This window comes from Vulpes vulpes, chromosome 13 (genome assembly GCF_048418805.1).
Source record: "Vulpes vulpes isolate BD-2025 chromosome 13, VulVul3, whole genome shotgun sequence".
NCBI classification, from domain to species: domain Eukaryota; kingdom Metazoa; phylum Chordata; class Mammalia; order Carnivora; family Canidae; genus Vulpes; species Vulpes vulpes.
Genome location: NC_132792.1, coordinates 26,424,602 through 26,439,450, shown reverse-complemented (window position 1 = coordinate 26,439,450; position 14,849 = coordinate 26,424,602). Strand labels below are relative to the sequence as shown.

General features: G+C 35.8%; 1 pseudogene; it reads left to right on the top strand.

Moving 5' to 3' along the window:
• Positions 1-704: 704 nt before the first annotated feature.
• Positions 705-1,377, top strand: LOC140595097 (BH3-interacting domain death agonist pseudogene; annotated as a pseudogene).
• Positions 1,378-14,849: the final 13,472 nt, after the last annotated feature.

Here is a 14,849-nt window from a genome sequence, read left to right as displayed (position 1 = left end):
GATTAGTTTTCCTTTTGAGTTAAATAAATGACAGTATCATTGTTTTTTCTGCAAATGCTTGAAACCGTATTTTCTAATTGTTGACTGCAGGATTAAATGTGCTCATTATTAATTTGTAATCAGATTGTTCAGATCTTTATTCTTTAAATTTTTTTCCCATTGATCTGTTTCCCCATTATGAGAGTTGTGTTATGCTGTACTTTCTTGTAGTTGTGTATTTACTCATTGCTTTTTATAATTATGTATATTTTTTCCTAATCCATTTTTAGGCTATGATATTAACTTCATTTTTTTTATTAGTTAACATTCAAACTTTCCGTGGTCTTATGTCTTAAATATGTGGATTTTAAGTTGCAAATAGGTTATATTTTATCCAATCAAATAACTTCTTTTTAACTTTAACTGTTGAATTTAATAAATTTATATTCTTGGTGCCTCAGGGACTTTGCTTATAGTTCACCTTACCTGGCACCCAGCACCACATTCTCTGTTGCCCACCTCTCATCTTCCTGCCATGGTTGGTGAGTGGGGAATTGAGTCGGGAATGTCCAATAAATGTAATAGCTGGAGCAACCAGCAAAAGTATGACATCTAAAAAATTATGGACAGAGGGACCTTTTAAAATTTTATCCCCATTGGAGGTGCTAACTTGGGACACTTGCAAAGCCAGAAGTAAGACAGAGCCCTGCAAGGCTGCCTGCCCCATGGAGTCTAATGTCACCAATGGTTCAGGCCTTTAGGGGGAACTCATCACAGACTTGCTGGTCGTTGGCTTCCTCTACAACTGCTCCAACTATAGTTTCCGCAAAGAGTTGGAGGTGTTGCATCATGAATAACCATGCCAGCTTCCCTGCAGGAGGACCATGATCATGAACTACAGACAATGCCAACTGGTGCAGCCACTTCCTGAAAAGGGAGGAGACAGATTCTGAGAGAAAATCATCCGGAATATCATCAGGTAACCTGCCCAAATAGGAGCCCGGATGAATCACAGCATCCACTTAAGACTAGTGTATAACCTGGCAATGCAGTTTATGAACGTGAGTCTGTGGGAGGAAGGCAGAAGGAAGTACCTCACTGCTATGTTGAAACAGGTCATGCAGACTTATCTTAAAGACACGAAGAAAGAGAAGGCCAAACTGATACCAACTCATGCTATTGGCCAAAAAGTTGGCCAGTCATACACCATCCTTGCTCTGTGGTGTCTTTCACACAACAGTGAACTTTATTAACCAGAACCTACTCACTTATGTGAGGAACTTAGGAATGAGATGGACTGAGTGGACAACTCTTCAACAGCATGACTGTTTAAAATTTGATATGGTTACAACAGTATACCTTCCTCCAGTGGAGATGGAGCTGTGGCCATTTAAATAAAATTCTTGGAGAAGATAAGCTTAAGATAATAGTGATTTATTTCTTACTATTTTAAAGATGATGTTTTAAGCAGGTGATCCATTTAGAAATCTTTACATTAACATCTTGAATGAAAATGTCAGCTTGTGCATTTTTGAATGAGTTTCATGCCATCTTATAAATTCACTACATATTGTGCCTTTATCTTATTTCAGCAATATGGGTCTTCACTTGAAAATTAAATTTGAAAACAGATTGTAAGGCAGAAGTAAAAAAAAGCCCACAATTTTTTTTTATTTAAAAAACAACTTTACTGTTTATTAAAGTACAACCTTGGGGCATGATCTTACAGCAGGCGTGTTTGAGGAGAGCAAGGACTGGAAACGATGCACATACTTCTCACAAATGAAAAATTATTTTCAAACGGTATGAAAGGTTCTGGACTAAAGTTGTATCTCAAACAATGGAAAAATCATGTGTTTGATCATTTTTTCTTTTTCTTTATTTAGTTATTAGAGAGGAGAGAGAGAGAGAGAGAGAGAGAGAGAGCACAAGCAGGGGGAGCAGGAGAGGGAGAAGCTAGGCTTCCTGATGAGCAAGGAGCCCGATATGGGGCTTGATCCCAAGATCCCGGGATCATGACCTGAGCTGAAGGCAGGCACTTAACCTATTGAGCCCTCCAGATGCCCTTGATTTTTTTGCAATTTTATTTCCTTTTATTTGAGTCAAGAAGGACCATAGGCAATTCAAAGGCATGGAGGTTATATAAGGTCCCATGTCAACCATAGTTTCCAAAATCAAGTAACTAAATGCAACTTTTCTCTTTCCAAGAAGTCAAAGCTTTGATAAAAATTTTAATCTAATGGAGTACCAGAAGCTACTGCATACATCCCATGGGGGAATGTCTGTTAATAATCTTATATTTTTATTTCCTCCTATATGGCTCAGCTGATCTTTGCCCAAGAAGCTACATCTGAAGAAATAGGTTTCTAGGCATAAAAGATGAAAGAACAGCTAGAATTTTTAAAAATTCAACCGTTGAGATGGTTCTTCTCTTAGGGACACAGCCAGAATGCAAGCAATAACAAAAGCAAGTCACTTAGTGCCAAAGAAAACCAGTGAGAGCTTACATCTAGAAACAGTGGAACACTGATAAGCATTTCCTAGGATTTTGTTTGAAAGTATGATGGTGGATGCTGGGTCCATATCACACACGTTACTCTTACTCTTACCAGTAACACTCTTGTTACTGTGACTATGACACTCTGGGGAAGCATATGAACAAGATTAATTAGGTACTAATAAATACTTTCTTTTTACCAAAAACACTTTTCTCTTCCTTGAGAGTTTAATCAGAAAGGAAAACATGACTATATTGTTCAGCATTAAATACATACTACACTGGGGCTGGTTCTCAATCTGATATCTGCAATATGCCACAAATCCTAAGAGAAGTACTAAAAGCTATGCAGTATGAAGGCTACTCTTTGGAAATAAATCTTCCAGTAACAGTATTAAAAAGTGAATAAATTTATATTCTTTATTATTACTGATAGATTTATACGTATCCTATTTTATGCTATCTAGATGACTTCTTCAACATATAATTTGATATTTCTGGAGAACATACTTGTTTTTAGAATGTATCTAAAAGTGGATTGTTTTATTTTAATTCTTGTTCCCCAGCACCCTTTGCACGGAATTGAAGTTTATGCATTTTATTATTTTTGAAGTTAATCTTAAATATTTATACCTATACTTTTATTTAGCAATGCTTAATGTTAATTAATCTTTTTAGTTTCCTCTCCTTTCCCACACCCAACATCTGTGTAACAGTTTGAACTCGTCATTGCCTTCTTGTCTTAACCTGGAGTTGTAAGTGGAGTTCTGCAGTTTGTTTTTCCTGAAAACTGTGTCTAATATTGACTAACTTCCTGATACATATTGTAAAATTAGAGCTTATAAGCTCATGTACACAAGGCGTTATCTGAGAGAATTCTGTGAGGTTTAAGATGAGGATGTGTTCTTGCAGAGGATATTTTAGTTGGTGTCTTGACAAGGCTGTTACCAGCCTGGGATGGCTTTTTATGGCAACTTCTCAGCATTGGAGTGTCGGGACAACACAGATAGTGACAATTCAATACTCACATACAACAGGATAGACTTTTGTTGTGAATTCCTATGGGAGACTCTTTTTTCTTTGTGGAGCCTAAATCAATCAGATAAGCTTTCTCCTTTTTCCTAGTATATCCTTTTGCTAAGAGTCCAGCCTTTTATCAGTTCTGTCCTTACATAGAAATAAGGCATGGTTCTGGTTCCACATATAGCTCTTTCTTTGTCAGGCTTTCCTTGTTTTTCTAAGACTAGCAAATGCCTCCTAAATAACCCAAACTTCAGGATTATTTGTCCCTCTGTGTTCCATTTTTCTCTTGTTTAGGAGTCCATAGATATAGGGAAGAATTAAGTAAGACATTTTTAAATGCTTTAATGATCAACTGTGCAAACACTTACTTCATTTTATAGCTGACAACAAGGAGCAGATGTTGAGGTTTACTGACTTGATCCACATGCAGAAATTTCTGTGATGGGGAAGTAATTGGGAAGTTACCGGTGATGTTAATCGACAACATTTATCAAGTTTCTGGCACATAATGCACACTCAAAATAGTCCCCTTTCCCCATCTGTTGTCATTCCCCCTGTCACCCAGAGTTTTATGCTTATGATCAGTAACAGTAAAGCAAAGGCTAGAATTCAAGAGCACTGTTCTCCCCGCATCCAGTTCTCTTTGTAAGATTGATAATATAACAAATAATAGGTTTTCTTTTTCTTAGTATATTTCTAGCCCCCAAAGAAATCAAAAGTCTAGTGTCGTGATTCATTAACATAGAACTTTGCCCACCTCCTGTTAGACTAATTGGAATGAGAATCAATCATATTTTGCATTACCTGAGAATAGCTATGATTTTAAAATATATGTATCTAAGTGTAATTTAAATTTTCTTTAATCTTAACATTTAAGTAACTGGCACATTGAACTTGTAGCAATAAGACTGTATAGCAAAAAATGTAATATGGTATTATAGGTATCTGAATGTTATTCTACAGTGTACACAAATTCATAGTTAATGAAAAATGGTATAGAAAATACATTCTATAAGCCTTTTTTCTTTCCTTATTTAAAAGTCTCACCTGTCTTAGCTGAACAAGCTGCAACTTTAAGATAGAGTTGAATTGTATGATTGGATTCTCTTTTTAATTGCTCTGTAACGGACTTCATAGAACCATGTCAAATTTAAGAAGAATTACAAAAGAGAGTTTCACCTGAGTTGTACGTGTCACAAAGAGAGCTGTTGAAACATGGATAATGGGTGTGTGTCCTGGGTTTCTTTGATTTAATTGCCTGAGGTCTCTTCTGTAGTAATATGTCTGGCTAAGGTTTTCAGAGTGAAAGTTGCTAGACTGTAGAGCTATTTAATAAAACCTTTCTGACTGACTTTCAAGATACTCAGCCTCCCCAAAGACAGGAAAGCCTAGTTTGAAAGAAAAAAAATAGATTAATTGATCTTCATGTGAAACTTTCTAGATAACTAGACAGATATTAACCTTTCTGAAATTCAGAGTTTAATCCTCTCTGCTTGAGATACGTTGCCTTTATAAAGCTAAACCGTCCATGAAATGAACTTGAACATTATGGAGTACAAACAAGGAGATGATTATTTTATCATCAACTTTACTAACACAATTTAATAAAGGTCCTGGCTGTGGTACAGGGGCTACTGAGTGAGGTACTAGAGGGAATTATAAGGAAGAAAGTTGTTTGGCCCGACTAGGTTTTTAGTCCTAAGAAGGACTTCTGGAAGGCCTGAGAAAGGGGAGCTAACTTTACTGAGCCAAGGGAATTGAAAAGGAAATAACCACCCTGGTTTCACTGTAATTGGTCCCTTTGAGGCTATCTTTGCCTGAAGTAGATATAATTTCAAAAGGAGGAAGACAACCTGCTTGGGTACTTCTTTAAAGGATCTGAGAGGAAGCATGGGATTAAAGATTGGGAACTTATTCCTTGGAGCTTTTCCTGTCACTGAGCTGCATCTCTCTTTAGCTCATGGGATATCTTGGACTTTTCTTGAATCTTTTATTTTTACATTTTATCACTAGAGTTTGCTGAGTCTAGTTGTAGAAGTATCTGAATAGAGACTTTTAAACCCCATGCTTAATTATTAATGCCGATAAGGAAGTACAACTGTAAATATACACAAAACATAGTGTATCTGTATCTGTCTATGCATATCTAGACATCTATCCATTAAAAATAAATGAGTTATTATAAATTGTTGATTAGAATAATGCAATTATTTCTGAAATAAAACTCCTTCTCGGAAAATCATGAAAATAAAACAAATATTTCTTAAACACCTATCTAATAAAGAGCAACATGCCAGATATTATTAAGGATACAAATTTGAAGGCATGGCCCATGGGTGTGAAGTACTGACAATATAATAGTGGACACAAAGTAACTTCAACACGTGAGAGAAACTGATGAGTCCCACAGGAAAGAAAAGTTTTGTGCTAATTTAGAATGAGCAGTGTTTCTTAAACTTTGAGTATCAGTATTTCTGAGATCTTGGACATTATGAATATTTGTATTCCCCTTCTTCTAAGATGGACCTAGAATTTGCAATGTTAGTTAAATCTCCAAGGGATTGTTTTTTTTTTAATTTTTTTTTATTGGAGGTCAATTTGCCAACATTAAGCATAACACCCAGTGCTCATCCCGCCAAACGCCCCCCTCAGTACCCATCATCCAGTCACCCCAACCCCCCCACCTCCCCTTCCACTACCCCTTGTTCATTTCCCAGAGTTAGATGTCTCTCACGTTTTGTCACCCTCACCGATATTTTCACTCATTTTCTCTCCTTTCCCTTTATTCCCTTTCACTAATTTTTATATTCCCCAAATGAATGAAACCATATAATGTTTGTCCTTTTCCGATTGACTTTTCCGATGACTCACCAAAATACACTCCTGTTCCATCCATGTCGAAGCAAATCGTGGGTATTTGTCATTTCTAATGGCTGAGTAATATTCCATTGTATACATAAACCACATCTTCTTTATCCATTCATCTTTCGATGGACACCGAGGCTCCTTCCACAGTTTGGCTATTGTGGACATTGCTGCTATAAACATCGGGGTGAAGTTGTCCCGGCGTTTCACTGCAGCTGTATCTTTGGGGTAAATCCCCAACAGTGCAATTGCTGGGTCGTAGGGCAGGTCTATTTTTAACTCTTTGAGGAACCTCCACACAGTTTTCCAGAATGGCTGTGCTAGTTCACATTCCCACCAACAGTGCAAGAGGGTTCCCCTTTCTCCACATCCTCTCCAACATTTGTGGTTTCCTGCCTTGTTAATTTTCACCCTTCTCACTGGTGTGAGGTGGGATCTCGTTGTGGTTTTGATTTGTATTTCCCTGATGGCAAGTGATGCGGAGCATTTTCTCATGCGCTTGTTGGCCATGTCTATGTCTTCCTCTGTGAAATTTCTGCTCATGTCTTTTGCCCATTTCATGGTTGGATTGTTTGTTTCTTTGCTGTTGAGTTTAGTAAGTTCTTTATAGATCTTGGATACTAGCCCTTTATCTGATAGGTCATTTGCAAATATCTTCTCCCATCCTGTAGGTTGTCTTTTAGTTTTGTTGACTGTTTCTTTTGCTGTGCAGAAGCTTCTTATCTTGACTAAGTCCCAATAATTCATTTTTGCTTTTGTTTCTCTTGCCTTCATGGATGTATCTTGCAAGAAGTTGCTGTGGCCAAGTTCAAAAAGGGTGTTGCCTGTGTTCTCCTCTAGGATTTGATGGAATCTTGTCTCATATTTAGATTTTTCATCCATTTTGAGTTTATCTTTGTGTATGGTGTAAGAGAATGGTATAGTTTCATTATTCTGCACGTGGCTGTCCAATTTTCCCAGCACCATTTATTAAAGAGACTGTCCTTTTTCTAGTGGATAGTCTTTCCTGCTTTGTTAAATATTGGTTGACCATAAAGTTCAGGGTCCACTTCTGGGTTCTCTATTCTGCTCCATTGATCTATGTGTCTGTTTTTGTGCCAGTTCCATACTGTCTTGATGGCCACAGCTTTGTAGTACAACCTGAAATCTGGCATTGTGATGCCCCCAGCTATGGTTTTCTTTTTTAAAATTCCCCTGGCTATTCAGGGTCTTTTCTGATTCCACACAAATCTTAAAATAATTTGTTCTAACTCTCTGAAGAAAGTCCATGGTACTTTGATAGGGATTGCATTAAACGTGTAAACTGCCCTGGGTAACATTGACATTTTCACAATATTAATTCTTCCAATCCATGAGCATGGAATATTTTTCCATCCCTTCGTGTCTTCCTCAATTTCTTTCAGAAGTGTTCTATAGTTTTTAGGGTATAGATCCTTTACCTCTTTGGTTAGGTTTATTCCTAGGTATCCTATGCTTTTGGGTGCAATTGTAAGTGGAATTGACTCTTTAATTTCTCTTTCTTCAGTCTCATTGTTAGTGTATAGAAATGCCACTGACTTCTGGGCATTGATTTTGTATCCTGCCACACTGCCAAATTGCTGTATGAGTTCTAGCAATCTTGAGGTGGAGTCTTTTAGGTTTTCTATGTACAGTATCATGTCATTTGTGAAGAGGGAGAGTTTGAATTCTTTGCCAATTTGAATGCCTTTTATTTCTTTTTGTTGTCGGACTGCTGAGGCTAGTTAAATCTCCAAGGGATTGTAATGATTGGTCTGTAGACCACAATTGGAGAAACATCCCAACAGGCAGAATGTTACTTATGTTACTTATGGCTAAGGATGATGAGGAAAAATAGTTTTCATGGAGCACATAGGACTTTTGTTGTCTCTCAAAACTAGACTTTTAACAGAATGGAGATAGGGAGAGAAGACCATTTCATGCCTGAGATTTCAGCAGTAGTATAAAAAAAATGCATGGAGGAGTTATTCTCAAAGACTACCCCTGAAACAGATAGCCACTGATAGCAGAACTGCAGAAAAGCTGACTTGTGTAGACTTGGGGAGTCATCAATAACTAGCATTCTCAAGTGCCCAATGGAACTTGGCTACTCTACTTCTTTGGTTAACTCAATTTTTGTTTTGGAAAAAGAGATGGATGGGAGAGGTCATGGAAGGAAAGGACAGCAATAGTAAATTAATGAAAATATAGCTTGTCTAAGCTTTGTTATCATGTGAATATTGTAAAGAAAATATTTGACATCTCACTGTCTTCACAGCCATTTGTAAGACGGAGACAGTGTCCTTCTACCTGTGGTGGTCTGTCCCCCTTATTAGAGAGAATGGGATTTTGTCAGTGAAGAGTGATCACTTGCTTGTCTTTTTTCTAAGCTCATGAATTGCTCTTGCACTGGATTTACTTCTGTCCTAAAATAAAGCATAGTGCCCATGTAATAGGGTTAAATGAATTAAAATAAGTTAACATTTGCAAATTACTCATAACAGTGGCCATTAATGTAAAATAAACAATGGGACAAAACAAAGCAAAAATAAACTTCTTGTTTTCTGCCTGTATCTCTTTAGAATTATGTAAACTGCTGCCTAAACGAAGTTCTTGCTACCATACATTTCTCTTTAATTCTTAATCACTTCTCAAGTTCTATTCTTCCTGGTTCAACCCTACATTCTGACAGTGATGCTTTGCCTACTGCTATATTTCTGAAACCTGGTCACATGAACTCTTTACATTCATAAAGAAGGGAGTTCTAATTTTATGCCTACAACCTTTCTTGGTTCCATTTTGTTGACTCAGAGAGAAAAGTGTTAATACATTTTTCCTACTCTTTCACCTTTCCTGTTCCACTAATGGCCATTAACGTCTGTGCTGGATCTTGTCCATTTACTCCTCCAGATCCACTCCTAACACCATCTCTGTGTCCTAGCAGCTGACCTTTATAGACTGCAGTACCAGACTTCCTTGTCCTTTGGTTTGGACAATAGAAAGCCCTTGCAAGGGATCAGATTCAATACCTCACTGAATGTCCTCAACAAAGGAGAACTTATATGAGTTCAAGAGACAGTGCTATATACAGTTCTGGAAGAAAAAAAAAAAAAAGATTGTTAAATGCTGTTGCTTTTTATTCAGTGTCATTTGGGAGGTCTTTTCCTTAGCCTTTCCTCTGTCTTTCATGGATCTGTTCTGTTGGTAGAATACAAGGAACCTTAGCCTGTTTCCACATGAAAGAGTTGCCTCAATTTAGAAGGTGAAACAGAACCCAAGGTCATTCCTAAAAAATAATAATAAAAAAAGAGCATTGCCGATGTATCTTGAGCCAACTCTACTTTCTTTCTCTTAGATTCGTTTTTTTCATGCCTGAGGGGAAAAGGGTCAGCATATGGAGCTAGTTTACTTGTTAAAAAGGGGAAATTTGTGTTACCTGCACCATTAGTTTTTTTTTTTTTTTTTTTTACATGACAATCCCCATGCCAGGTCTGCTGCTAATGGAATGGCACTTTTTTTCTCTAACCTGCGTTCTGCATCACCATCCTTCCCAATACAACATTATAGGTAGCCACTCCCAATCTGTCAGAATTGGTATTCAAGATGAAGTATATTTTTCATCCCTTCTAAGAATAGAGGGACAAAAAGAGGTGCAAAGGTCATCTTTGGTGTAGTTTATCTCCCCACAGAAAGAAGAGTATATATGAATTTGGAGCCATCATTCTAACAAACAAAAGAGTTTTCCTTTTTCACAATTTTGGAGAAATGTTGTGTTAAATTAAACAGCCTAAGCAGTCAATTTAGAATTTTGTATATGCTAATATGCTTTACTCATCTTCAACAGATGAGAGCAGCCTATAGTTTGAATTAATCAGCTTTATTTTGGTTGTAAGCGAGGGAACTCCAGGTGGAATAAGTTTAGTGGGGGGAAGACAATTTGTGGATTCCAAACCACAGAAATGCATGGCAAAAGTAAGCGGTAGTTCAAAGCAGGCATGGAACCAAGGAGAGGGGATATTGTCACGTTCTTTCCATATCTTATTTCTGTTCCTATCAGTTTTATTTTATTCTTTACTCTCTCTCCTTTAGACTGGCTTTTTCTCTATGTAATGGAATATTCTACTAACATTTCCCAACTAGTATCTCAGGATCCCAGGGCTTTTACCGAGAGAGAGAGAGAGAGAGAGAGAGAGAGAGAGAGAGAGCTCCATCTTACTTTTTTTTTTTTTTCAATTAAAAGAATAAAAAAGGAAGCATACAGCAGGCTTAGTTTGGGACATGCCTTGGATGTGGAATATTATAATAGTCCCTAGATCCATAATGGTCAAAGCTTACAAATGAAGAGCTCAAAATCAAAAAACTAAGTACTTTGTAAAGAGCAAAAGTTATTCTACAGGCAAAATTTATTTGATCATTGAATCCACTTTTTTTTGTACAGTGTATCTTACAAGAACCTCTAATCTGCTAAATATACTCTAGAAAATGTTGGTTAATTTTAAAGATAGCTCTCAGAATACTGAAATGGTAGTACACGACTTCTAGAGAAATCATACATTCAGAATTCTAGCCATATTCAGTACAATATATATATATATATATATATATATATATATACTCAGCCAAATAAAGCAGTGATTTTTCATACTCAAACAAAATATTCACTCTCTTTCATCATTTTACTTCTTTATAATATTTTTATTATCAATTTATTTTCTTTCTGTTTACACAAATTTCACCTAAACTTTTGGCAATATTCAAATTCCTCTTTGTAGAAGCTCAGTGCCTAGTGAATTCTTAATGTCTTTAAGTTTTTATATAAAGTTATCTTACAATTATCTGGCAAATGCAGGTACTATAAATAGTCCTGTTTGTGTGTGTGTGTGTGTACATGGAGTGGATGTATGTCTGTATGTGTGCATAGATGTGCATATGTCAGGTTGTGCTATGTATATAAACTGAGGGCATATGACTCAATCATCAAGTTCTGTCATAGATCATAGAGAAAGATAGAGTCACATAAAAGGCCTTGGGAATCAAGAGCAGCCTACAAATTGTCCTACCTGTACAAAAGTTATTATTACTGGTGAGAATGTGTTGTTTTGGTGATTATAACTATGTTCTGTAGTAAATGACCTGGAAGAAAAGAAAAAGTTATTTTTCTCCTTTAGTTCTTTCTGCCTTACTTTTTAGGGAATTTAGATATCAAATTGTTGCCTGAATCGTCAACATTGTTTTCTATTAGTTATTCCAAAATAAGAATCAAACCAAAGTTATGAAAATGCATACACATTATTTGATTATTAAAGAACGTATCATTTAGGATTAATGATGGGTTGAATGAAAAAGAAAACCCAAAATATTGGTGATTTAAATAAAATAGAGCTAAATTCTCTGCTCTTTGAATTAAGGCCACAGGCAAATTGTCTTGGTCATTGTGAATCGTCCATACATAGGAAAGGTCCTTTCTCCTTTCATTCATGACTAGTTGCAGGAGTTCTTTTTTTCATGGTATAAATTGAATTTCAGGGAGAAAAAAAAACCTTCAGTCTTTTAAGAAGTGTTCTCAAGAAATGTTATCCAGCAATTCTACTTCATTGTCTCAGAGTCTAATCCCACATTCTCAACATTGACCCTTTTTATTATTTATTTACTAGTTGAATAGATATTTGACACACTATGCAAAATCTAGAATATTGACAATAAATTTTAAGTAATGTCATTGTCAAAGTCAATTCACTACAGTTCAGTCATTCCCTGATTGGACAAATTTGTGTGTCTTGACCTTCACAACTAAAGTTAGCCCCAGACCATGGTGAATTTATCTAGGCGATGTTGTGCAGGGATACTTCCCAAAAGCTTGCCAGTTGGATTTTTTTTTCTGGTGACATCTGCACTTCTAAAATACCTTTCTTCAAATTCAACATGTCATAATCTTTATGGTTGCAAATGCCTACTTTGTAACCAAGTGTATCTACATTTACCTAACACGTTTGAGATAACCAAGATCTTTATTTACAAAGAGCAAAATATTTATAAACACACACATTTATAGATAAATTGATTAGATACAGGACAAAATACCTAATTCTTTAGTAGGAATAACTTGATCAGTGAGTCACTACCGAGTTAGAAAGTCATATTGTGATTTTCAAGACAGTAATTTTACTCTAGTCTTTATTTTCTGCAATTCAAAGTGAATTAGAAGTTCATTAATTTGATAATTTCATGATGTCAACCTTCAGATTAGTGTTCAATATTTAAATGCTAATAGATCTATTATATTCCAAATAATATAGATGTAATGGAAAGATCCTTATTTTTCCTCCATATACACACTCTTTTTCCTTAAATTAGAATTTGTGGCTCTTTGGTCTTCCTAGTAAGCTTTGTTCCTCTCAGCTTCAGAATTTGTGGATATAATCTTAAAATTTGTTGATTTTTACTGTCCTTCAAATCAAGCAACATCCAAGTCAAGGCCAGCAAACTTTTTTCCCTATCACAAGTAAACTTATTTGTTTTGTATTTTTAGGGTAGATTTATGCTTAGTAAGTTCTTTTAGCTGTGTAATTATTTTTAAAGAATTTTCCTTTTTCTTTTTGAGGTAGCTATATGGCATTTATCTTAGAAATCAGATGAATTAAAGTTAATTGAGTTTTGGGAATTAGAGGATTTAAAGCATAGATTGAATGACTGATGACATCTCTGGGTAGTAATTTCTAACTTGAATTATGGTTTCAAGGGTTGAAAATGGCAAATGATATAAATTCAGCATGTGAGCAAAGAAGAGGTGAGTATAAACAAATGCAGAATGAATTCCAGAAGAGAAGAAAACATTATATATATGAAAGAGGTTGACAAAACTTACTACAAATTGTAAAAATCCACGAATCATAAATTAAGACAGTGTAAAACATTCAAACATCTCTGGCTGTAGCTTATGTTGAAAATACAATCCCACCTTAGGACTGCTAGCTGCCAATTTGGAAAATACTCTTTAACTTGAGGAAGGGAGTAACCAAAAAAAAAAAAAAAAAAAAAGACATCTCCTCCCTATAGGTAGGATCCTTGTGTTATGGGTGCTGGAAGACTCTACCTGTGTGACACTAGGACATCTTCCCATGAAGAAGACATGAAATTTTCCCTGATAAAAGGTCTATAGTTATTAAAAGCATTACTGTTCTTCTCCACTTTTGGAAATGGGTCCTTTTGCCCATTAGGCAAATGTCAATGATCACTTGATAAGTATTCAGTCTCTGGAGCTTCAAAGGAGGTAGGAATGTATTTCTTTTCCATAATATCCTTAGTACCAAGTGTTAGATATCAAAGAAGGCAAATATTGCCTAATGTATAAAGATTTAATAGCAGGAAAGCACAAAACAGTCTTATAGCCTATTCAGTAGCTCTCTTCCTTCAATATTTTCACTGGAAATTTTTATGAAGACTTAAGTCCAAGTTGGACTCATAAATTCTTCAGAACAAAATTAGCCAAACTTATAGTGAGGTCAAGTATATGTTCTCTGTGAATTTGGATACAGGAATGAATGTCTTAGTTTGAGTTACTCCAATAACACTACTAAAAGACACAAAATCTGAATGGCATAAAAAACCAAAAAATATATATTTAGCTCAAGTGTTTTCATATTGGCAGGTGGAGGTGAGGGACTTGACTGGTTAAGGGCTCTGCTTTAAGCTATGGCTGGACTTGCCTCTTTGCTAAGATATAATTTGGTCTGGAGCCCAATATATTAGAGAAGCAATTACCTGGGTTAGCTCATCTTATGAAAATAAGAGAGGTAGAATGGGCAAGTCTACCTGCACAAGTGCTTTTTTAAGCCTTTAAGTTATGTGGCTCACACTACTGGCTAAGGTAAGGCATGGCCAAATCAGTAATAAAGGGATAGAGAAATATACTCTTCTTTAGATACAGAAACAGAAAAGTCAGATCGTAAAAGATATAGATGTAGGAAAAGGTAAAAAACTGGAATCATTAAAACAATCTAGCCTCAGGACCAACAAGGTTATAGAAATAAGAACTACATGCCCTGCTTGCCAAATTCTTAAACCCAATATTAAGAAAATGAGACTGGTACTATCTTTCTAATCAAACACTTTTTTTTTTGAACATCACCATTTCATCAATGAAAGTGTTGCTTCTAACATCCTCTTGTTAATTAACATTGATATCAGAAATGTTAAATAATATTGTTTGGAGTATTGTTGACTTACTGAAGGTACTTCATGCACTGTCAAAATAATCTTAGTGTTGTTGACACACATATGTCACATCCTTTATGTTGGAATATGTTTAATAGAAGTTTACACACAGACAATGCAAGAGCCTCAAGACTTTAATGAAGTACTACCTCCTGGCTTTTGTAAGGAAGTCCCACCTATGTTCTGGAAAACTAGTCCCTCAGATTTTAAATTGTGTATGCTTGGTTGAAGAGAATTTCAGGCTTTTTAATAATTTATATTGAGCAGAATTATA